At 41.4% G+C, this 9,004-nt stretch overlaps 1 pseudogene; it reads left to right on the top strand.

Annotated features, from left to right (window-relative positions):
• Positions 1–3,962: 3,962 nt before the first annotated feature.
• On the top strand, positions 3,963–5,109 carry LOC124516231 (60S ribosomal protein L9-like; annotated as a pseudogene).
• Positions 5,110–9,004: the final 3,895 nt, after the last annotated feature.

The raw sequence follows: 9,004 nt of genomic DNA, 5'->3' as shown, positions 1-9,004 counted from the left end.
TAAGCGTCTGACTTCAGCTCAGGTCATGATCTCACAGTTCGTGAGTTCGAGCCCCGCGTCGGGATCTGTGCTGACAGCTCAGAGCCTAGAGCCTGCTTTGGATTCTGTATCTCCCTTCTCTCCTCCCCCCCCCCCCCACCCCATGCTCTGTCTCTCTCTTTCAAAAATGAATACACTTAAAACTTTTTTTAAAAAGGAAGGAAATTCTGACATATGCTACAACATGGATGAACCTTAAAAACACTATGCTAAGTAAAATAAGCCAGTCACAAACAACAAACATGATGATTCCACCCATGTGAGGTACCTAGAGTAGTAAATTCATGGAGACTGAAAGTCATCCCCATCATATCGTCATATTTTCTGAGCAGGGAACATTCTCCAGCATGTAAGTGTTTTTCCTTGGCCTGGATGGTCAGGTAGAAGGCCACTCATAGCACATGCTATCTCACCTGGGACCCTGGTAGCCTGGAGATCATAAATTCCTCCAGCTAGGGCAAGAAACTCAGGAGCACAGTTTCCAGTTCTGTACCTAAGGAGCTTGGAAATCACCATTCTGTCCCAACAACAAGTAAAAAGCAGAACAAACTAAAAAGTAAACAACTCTTCTTGAATATATAAGAGAGGAGAGGACAAGGCAAACCACTGCCCCTAATATTAGAGAGACAGGCAAATGCAGGAAGTCACAGCTTACCTGAGCAGAGACTCTTGAGTGGAAACTGCCATGGGAGCCAGCACCAGGCCAGGAAAACCTGAACTGTAATTAATGATTTAAAGAAGGCTCAATGTGGGCAAATCTGAGAGTTAATAACTACAGAGGAACCCAGTTTTAAATAAGGCCCCAAACTCTTGTGAATTTTACCCCCAAGAACTTGACCAGGTTATCACAATAAATAGCCAAGAAAAATATCCCTGGGCTTCCAGCAGGGAGAGGGAAAAGGGAACCATTTTGAAAGAAACCAGAGCTCTCTCTTCTTAACAAGGCCTACTGCAGGTGAAACTAATAAACCAGAAACTGACCTGCTAAGGTATTATCAGAGCTTAAATGGCCTGGAAGAAGAGAAATACCCAACGCCAGTCCATCCTGTCCCACCTAGGAGGGAAAAAACCCTAAGAAATACCTGTGCAATTCCAAGTCCAGAGGCATATGCTCCCTAAGAGACAGAGACTCAATCATAGGACTGTAGAATTTTCCCTTTCTCCCCACACCTCACATCACATTACTAAAGACCTATTTAGAGAAGTTCCTTGGTTCATCGTGTCCAGTAATCAAGAAAAAATCACAAGGCATACTAAAAGGCAAAAAAAAAAAAATTTTTTTGGAAGACATAGCAAACATCCTAGCCAGAGGTAGCAGGGATGTGGCAGGAACCAGAGTAGGATTAATATGGTTCAAAGGGATATTTAGACAGCATGAAAGAATGGATGGACAATGTAAGCAGAGAGATGGAAATCCTAAGAAAGGACGAAAAAGAGAAGCTAGAGATAAAAAAAAAAAAAACACTAGAACAGAAATGAAGAACACCTTTGGGCTTATTAGTGGATTGGACAAAGCAGGGGAAAGAATCTCTGCACTTGAGGATATATCAGTAAAAACTACCAAGACCAAAAACAAAGAAAAAAGATTGAAAAAAGTAGAAGAAAATATCCAAAGGCTGTGGAACAACAACAAAAGATGTAACATACGTGTAACAGGAACATCAGAAAGAGAAGAAAACTGAGAAAGGAACAGAAGAAATATTTGAAACAATAATGACTGAGGGTCAACTGGGGAAATTTTGGACACCAAACCACAGATCCAGGAAACTCAGAGGCCACAAGCAAGATACATGCAGCAAAAAAAAAAAAAACAAGCAAGGGCACCTGGGTGGCTCAGTCGGTTGAGTGGCCGGCTTCGGCTCAAGTCATGATCTCACGGTCCGTGAGTTCGAGCCCCGCGTCGGGCTCTGTGCTGACAGCTCAGAGCCTGGAGCCTGTTTCAGACTCTGTGTCTCCCTCTCTCTGACCCTCCCCCGTTCATGCTCTGTCTCTGTCTCAAAAATAAATAAACGTTAAAAAAAAATAAAAAAAAAAAACAAGCAAATAACAACTACTACATGTAGGCATGTCGTTTTCAAATGATAGAAAATCAAAAATGAAGGAAAAAATCCTTTAAAAAGCCAAAGGGGAGAGGGGAATCTTACCTATAGAGGAACAAATATAAAAATTATATTCAGCTTTTCCTCAGAAATCATCTTAAACCAATCACCTAGACCAAACATCTGAAAATTCTGAACCCTACAAAATTAGCATTAATAAAGAAATAAAGATTTTCTCAAAAAAATGGAAGGAATGTGTTGTCAATAGTCCTGCCTTGCAAGAAATGTTAAAGGAAGTTTTTTAGACAGAAGGAGAACGTATATCAGAAACTCAGATCTAGGGGCACCTGGCTGGCTCTGTTGGTTAAGCATCTGGTTCTTGATTTTGGCTCAGGTCATGATCTCACAGTTTGTGGGCTTGAACCCTGCATGGGGCTCCACATTGACAGTGCAGGCCCTGCTTGGGATTCTCTTTCCTTCCCTCACTCTGCCCAACCCTGCTCATACTCTCTCTCTCTCTCTCTCTCTCTCTCTCTCCAGTAAATAAATAAATAAACTTAAAAACAAAAGAAACTCAGATATACATAAAGAAAGAGCATCAGAGAAGATATAAGAAACAGTGAAGATAAAATAAAAACTACTATTTTTTTATTCTTTAAAAATTTTTTTTATTTATTTTGAGAGAGAGAAAGAAAGAGAGAGAGAGAGAGCTATCAGGGGAGGGGCAGAGAGAGAGGGAGAGAGAGAATCCCAAGCAGGCTTCATACTGTCAGTAACAAGCCCAACACAGAGCTTGATGTGGAGCTCAATCTCACAAACCATGAGATCATGACCTGAGCCCAAATCAACAGCCAGATGCTTAACTGACTGAGCCACCCAGGCACCCCTATTTTTCTTATTCTTAATTGACCCAGCCAGATAATTGTTGGTTCAAAATATGAATAGCAACCATGTATGCTTATGAATATAGCTTATGGGTGCATATATTCTTATGTATGTATGTAAAATAAATGACAACAATGACACAAGGGAAGGGAAGGAGGAATTAGTATTTTGTTGATATAAGGCACTTGTACTACCCAGGAATTAATCTAGGCATAGAACTTAACACCTTCACAAAAATTAACTTAAAATGGATCATAGACTTAATATAAAGCACAAAACAATAAAACTCCTGGATGATCACATTAAAGAGAACCTAGATGACCTTGGACATGGAGATGACTTTTAAATACAAACCAAAGGCACAATCCAAGAAAGAAATAACTGATAAGCTGTACTTCATTAAGATTAAAAGCTTCTGCTCTGTGAATATTATCAAGAGGGGTAACTTTTATTTTTACTTTTTTATTATTATTTTTTGTTTGAGAAAGAGAGAATATGTCAAGCAGGGGAGAGGGCGGAGAGAGAGAACCTCAAGCAAGCCTTATGCTCAGCATAGAGCCCAATGCGGGGCTCAATCTCATGACCTTGGGATCATGACCTGAGCTGAAATCAAGAGTTGGATGCTCAACCAACTGAGCCACCCAGGTGCCCCTATTTTTATTTTTAAAATAATCTCTACACCCAGTGTGGGGCTCAAACTCAAAACCTCAAGATCAAGAGTCACGTGCTTTGACTGAGCCAGCCAAGTGCCCCAAAACTGCTCTGTGAAAGGCAATGTGAAGAAAACGAGAAGATAACCCAGAGACTAGGAGTATACCTTTGCAAAAGACACATCTGATAAAGGACTATTACCCAAAATATACAAAGATCTCTTAAAACCTGACAATATGGAAATGAAAGACCTAGTTACAAACAGGCCAAGCACCTTAACAGACACCTCACCAAAGACATAGAGATGGCAAATAAGCATATGAGCTCTTTGCCTCATCTACTGTGAGAATGAAGATCATTCTCAGCAGTCAGATTACTGACATTCCAGAAAATGTCAACATCACTGTGAAAGGATGCACAGTTATTGTGAAAAGCCACAGAAGAACCCTGCAGAAGGACTTCAAAGCACTTCAATGTAAAACTCTGTCTTCCTGGAAAGAAAAAGAAGAGGTTCTAGGTTGACAAATGGTGGGGAAATAGAAAGGAACTGGCTACTGTTCACACTTTCTGTAGCCATGTACAGAACGTGATCAAGGGTGTTCTATTTGGCTTTCGTTATAAGATGAGGTCTATCCAGCAATAGCACTGCTAGGAATTTACCCAAGGGATACAGGAGTACTGATGCATAGGGGCACTTGTACCCCAATGTTCATAGCAGCACTCTCAACAATAGCCAAATTATGGAAAGAGCCTAAATGTCCATCAACTGATGAATGGATAAAGAAATTGTGGTTTATATACACAATGGAATACTACGTGGCAATGAGAAAAAATGAAATATGGCCTTTTGTAGCAACGTGGATGGAACTGGAGAGTGTGATGCTAAGTGAAATAAGCCATACAGAGAAAGACAGATACCATATGGTTTCACTCTTATATGGATCCTGAGAAATTTAACAGGAACCCATGGGAGAGGGGAAGGAAAAAAAAAAAAAAAAGAGGTTAGAGTGGGAGAGAGCCAAAGCATAAGAGACTGTTAAAAACTGAGAACAAACTGAGGGTTGAGGGGGGGTGGGAGGGAGGGGCGGGTGGGTGATGGGTATTGAGGAGGGCACCTTTTGGGATGAGCACTGGGTGTTGTATGGAAACCAATTTGTCAATAAATTTCATATAAAAAAAAAATAATAAGATGAGGTCTATGTATGCTCACTTCCTCCATCAATGTCATTATTCAGGAGAACAGGTATCTTATTGAAGTCCAAAATTTCCTGGTTGAAGAATACATCTGCAGGGATTGGATGAGACCAGGCATTGCTTGTTCAGTGTCTTGTGCCCGAAAAGATGAGTTAATTGTAGAAGGAAATGACATTGAACTTGTATCAAATTCAGCTGCTTTGATTCACCAAGCCACAACAGTTGAAAACAAGAATATCAGAAAATTTGGGGATGGATCTATGTCTCTGAAAAAAGAATGGTTCAGCAGGCTGATGAATAATTTCTAAGTTGTCCAGGAACAGAAACAAAATGGTAGATGATCCTTTTTTTTTTTTTTTTTTAGTTTATTTATTTATTTTGAGAGGGAGAGTGTGAGCAGGGGAGGGGCAGAGAGAGAATCTCAAGCAGGCCCCGCACTGTCTTTTTTTTTTTTTTTTTTTTTTAATTTTTTTTTCAACGTTTATTTATTTTTTTTTTGGGACAGAGAGAGACAGAGCATGAACGGGGGAGGGGCAGAGAGAGAGGGAGACACAGAATCGGAAACAGGCTCCAGGCTCCGAGCCATCAGCCCAGAGCCTGACGCGGGGCTCGAACTCACGGACCGCAAGATCGTGACCTGGATGAAGTCGGACGCTTAACCGACTGCGCCACCCAGGCGCCCCTAGGCCCCGCACTGTCAGCACAGAGCCCGACATATGGCTTGAACTCAGGAACCAAGAGATCATGACCTGAGCCTAAACCAAGAGTTGACCGTTTAACCGACTGAGCCACCCAGACACCCCAGTAGATGATTCTTAAGGCCTATTTGTGATATTTTAAAGATACAATAAAAGCTCTGTATTTTTTTTTTTAAAGCGTATGAAAAGATGCTCCACATCATATGTCATCAGGGGAATGCACATTAAAAGCACAGCGAGAACGGGGCGCCTGGGTGGCGCAGTCGGTTAAGCGTCCGACTTCAGCCAGGTCACGATCTCGCGGTCCGTGAGTTCCAGCCCCGCGTCGGGCTCTGGGCTGATGGCTCAGAGCCTGGAGCCTGTTTCCGATTCTGTGTCTCCCTCTCTCTCTGCCCCTCCCCCGTTCATGCTCTGTCTCTCTCTGTCCCAAAAATAAATAAACGTTGAAAAAAAATTTTTTTTTTTAAAAAGCACAGTGAGATCCTACCACACGCACCTATCTAGATTGGACAAAATCCACAATACTGACAACACTAAATGCTGGTGGGGTGTATACAACAGGAACTCTCAGACATTGCTGGTGGGAAAGCAAAATGTAGAGTCACTTTGGAACACAGTTTGGTAGTTTCCTACAAAACTAAACATACTCTTCCCACATGATCCAGCAATCAGGCTCCTTGACATTTACCCAAAAAAATTGAGAATGCATGTCTGCATAAAAACCTACACATGAATGTTTATGGCTGCTTTTCTCAGAATTGCCAAAACTTAGAAGCAACCAAGATGTCCTTCAGTAGGTACATAGATAAATAAACTGAGGTCCATCCAGACAATACAGTATTATTCAGTGCTAAGACAGAACGAATCATTGAGCCATACAAAGACATAAAGGAAACTTAAATGCATACCACTAAGTACAAGAAGCCAATCTGAAAGGCTATATACTACATGATTCCAACTATGTGACATTCTAGAATAGCAAAACTATGAATGTGGTTATTTCCAGGGGTTAGTTAGGAGAAAGGGATGAAAAGGTGGACCACAGAGGATTTATAGGGCAATGAAAACAGTCTATATGATACATGTCATTATGTATTTGTGGAAACCCATAGAATGTACAATGCCAAGAGTGAACCCAAATGGATGATTACCAGAGGGCATGAGGGAATGGGCAAATGGGTGAAAAAGAGTGGGAGATACAAGCTCCCAGTTATGAAATGAGTACATCATGGGAATAAAAGGTATAGCATAGGGAATATGGTCAGTGGTATTGTAATAGGGTTGTACCATAACAGGTGTTAGCTACACTTGTTATGAGCATACCATAACATATAGAGAAGTTGAATCACTATGCTCTACCCCTGAAACTAATGTAATATTGTGTGTCAAATGTTCATAAAAAAAAGTGAGCCCTAATGTAAACGATAGACTTTGAATGATTATGATGTGTCAGTGCAGGTTCATCCATTGTAACAAGAATGCCACTCTGGTGGGGGATGTTGATAATGGCAGAAGCTTTGCATGTATGGGAGACAGAAAATCTCTGTACCTTCCTCTAAATGTTGCTCTGAACCTAAAATTACTGTAAGAAAGGAAAGTCTTGAAAGAAACCCAGGAGCTGGCTGAGGTCTCCTGGACACGCAGCAGCATTGCCACCAGGGGCACATTACGGGGATGACCCTGGGTTGAGTGGGAGAGGTCAGTTACTCAGTCCCGTGTTTGAGGCAGGCACTAGAGCAAAGAAGAGGGGACAAAACACAGAGGATATGGAAGTAGGAAGAAGAAGGAAGCCCATCAATTCAAAAAGAGTTTCTAAACTGGAAGAACTAACAAGAGGACAAATTGGGGAGAAGAAAAGCTAAGGGTTAAACGGAAGTCAGAGCTAGGTGCTGGGACTTGTCTGGTTCCATCTGGACCTCAGAAGTACAGAGTGCCAGCCTGAGTGTGCCGGTCCCATGTGGTTCCTGGGTGCCACCTCTCCCTCGAGACAGCTAGATGTGTCCCTGAAAAGGGAGGAGAACAGCAAATATATCAAATTTCATCCTGGAATATATTTTTGGAATTTTATTTCGTTCTCCAAAAACCTGCCAGACAATGCCCACTTCAGTGATGTCATCAAATGATTTCTTCAATATGAAAAATCATAATCGCAGGATTACAAAGACCATTATAGAAAACTTGGACAAGTTGTACACATAGAAAACTGTTACTAGGGTCTTACACATAGCCAGCATTTGCTAATGTCCAGTAGGCACTGACCTTCCCGCACTGAGCGGTTTCTGTGATTGTAGCAGATGGAAGAGTTGCAAACTCAAGGCTAAGTGTATCCATGGACTGACTTCCTTCTGGCCCTGAATTGACTGACTTAGCAATATAATGTGTGGTAACAATGTGCAAACATGTCATAAATCTTCATATATTTGGCATTTGACTCTATTACTGTGAGCCTTCTGGAAATGGGGATTACTTCCCTGTTAGGCAGTCTTGATGTGGTTTTTGCTTTCCTTAGCTTGTTCATGTGAACTTGTGCGTTTTTATGATGTTAGTACAAACAAGTATATTGATAGACACTAAGCACCATGTTAATTGTTAACCCAGCCTGGAAAAGTTTCGTAATTTTCTTTGATCTAACAGACATTTCTTTCAATAGAAAAATAAAAGTTAGAAGTAAAAAGCATTATGTGTTAAGATTAGTTGAGAAAGAACATTCAGTTGGGAGCTTTCATTAAATTAATTTTAATTAAGGGGCGCCTGGGTGGCTCAGTGGGTTGAGGGTCCGACTTTGGCTCAGATCATGAACTCGCGTTTCATGGGTTGAAGCCCCGCGTTGGGCTCTGTGCTGACAGCCCAGAGCCTGGAGCCTGCTTCAGATTCTGTGCCTCCCTCTCTCTCTGCCCCTCCCCTGCTCACACTCTGTCTCTCTCTTTCTCAAAAATAAAGATTAAAAAAAATTTTTTTAATTAATTTTAATTAAATACTACTGTTTTGAAATCCAAAACCAGGACCAGAAATTTCACAGAGGTCAATGGGCTATACACAAGGAGAGCTGTGCCCCGAAAGTTGAATAATGACTTAAGATTCCCCAAAATACTGAGCTGCTTTATTTACCTCGCTAACAAATACTGAAGAAAATTAAGATGGAACCTATTTTTCTTCTAACATTGGATGGCTCCTCAGTAAATCAGGAAAGAAACCTGTGATGCATGGTCAGGGAACAATGAGGCAAGGACAGATGTACTGATTGAACAGCTACTTTGTGCTGGGGGTTTTGGCAGGTTCTGAGGGAGGTGCAGTGGAGAGAGAGGGTTAGGTTAGGGAGATGGGACAGGCAGTTCTCTGATATCCAAAACTGCCTGGGTACCTCCATGGCTGAACTTTCTGGGTTCATCACTTCCTTTCCTACTTCTCTTGTTTCAGTAAAGCTCTGTTGCTTGGAAACTCACACAGAAGGTGAAGTGGGAGTGTTGCAAACCAACCTATCATAACACTGTTTTTATT

The sequence above is a fragment of the Lynx rufus genome, unplaced genomic scaffold (assembly GCF_022079265.1).
Source record: "Lynx rufus isolate CCGP_SWC_20201006 ecotype Redwood Valley unplaced genomic scaffold, mLynRuf1.p SCAF_2, whole genome shotgun sequence".
In the NCBI taxonomy this organism is placed as follows: domain Eukaryota; kingdom Metazoa; phylum Chordata; class Mammalia; order Carnivora; family Felidae; genus Lynx; species Lynx rufus.
The sequence above is the reverse complement of the archived record's forward strand: the minus strand, read 5'-3'. Positions and strand labels throughout refer to the sequence as shown.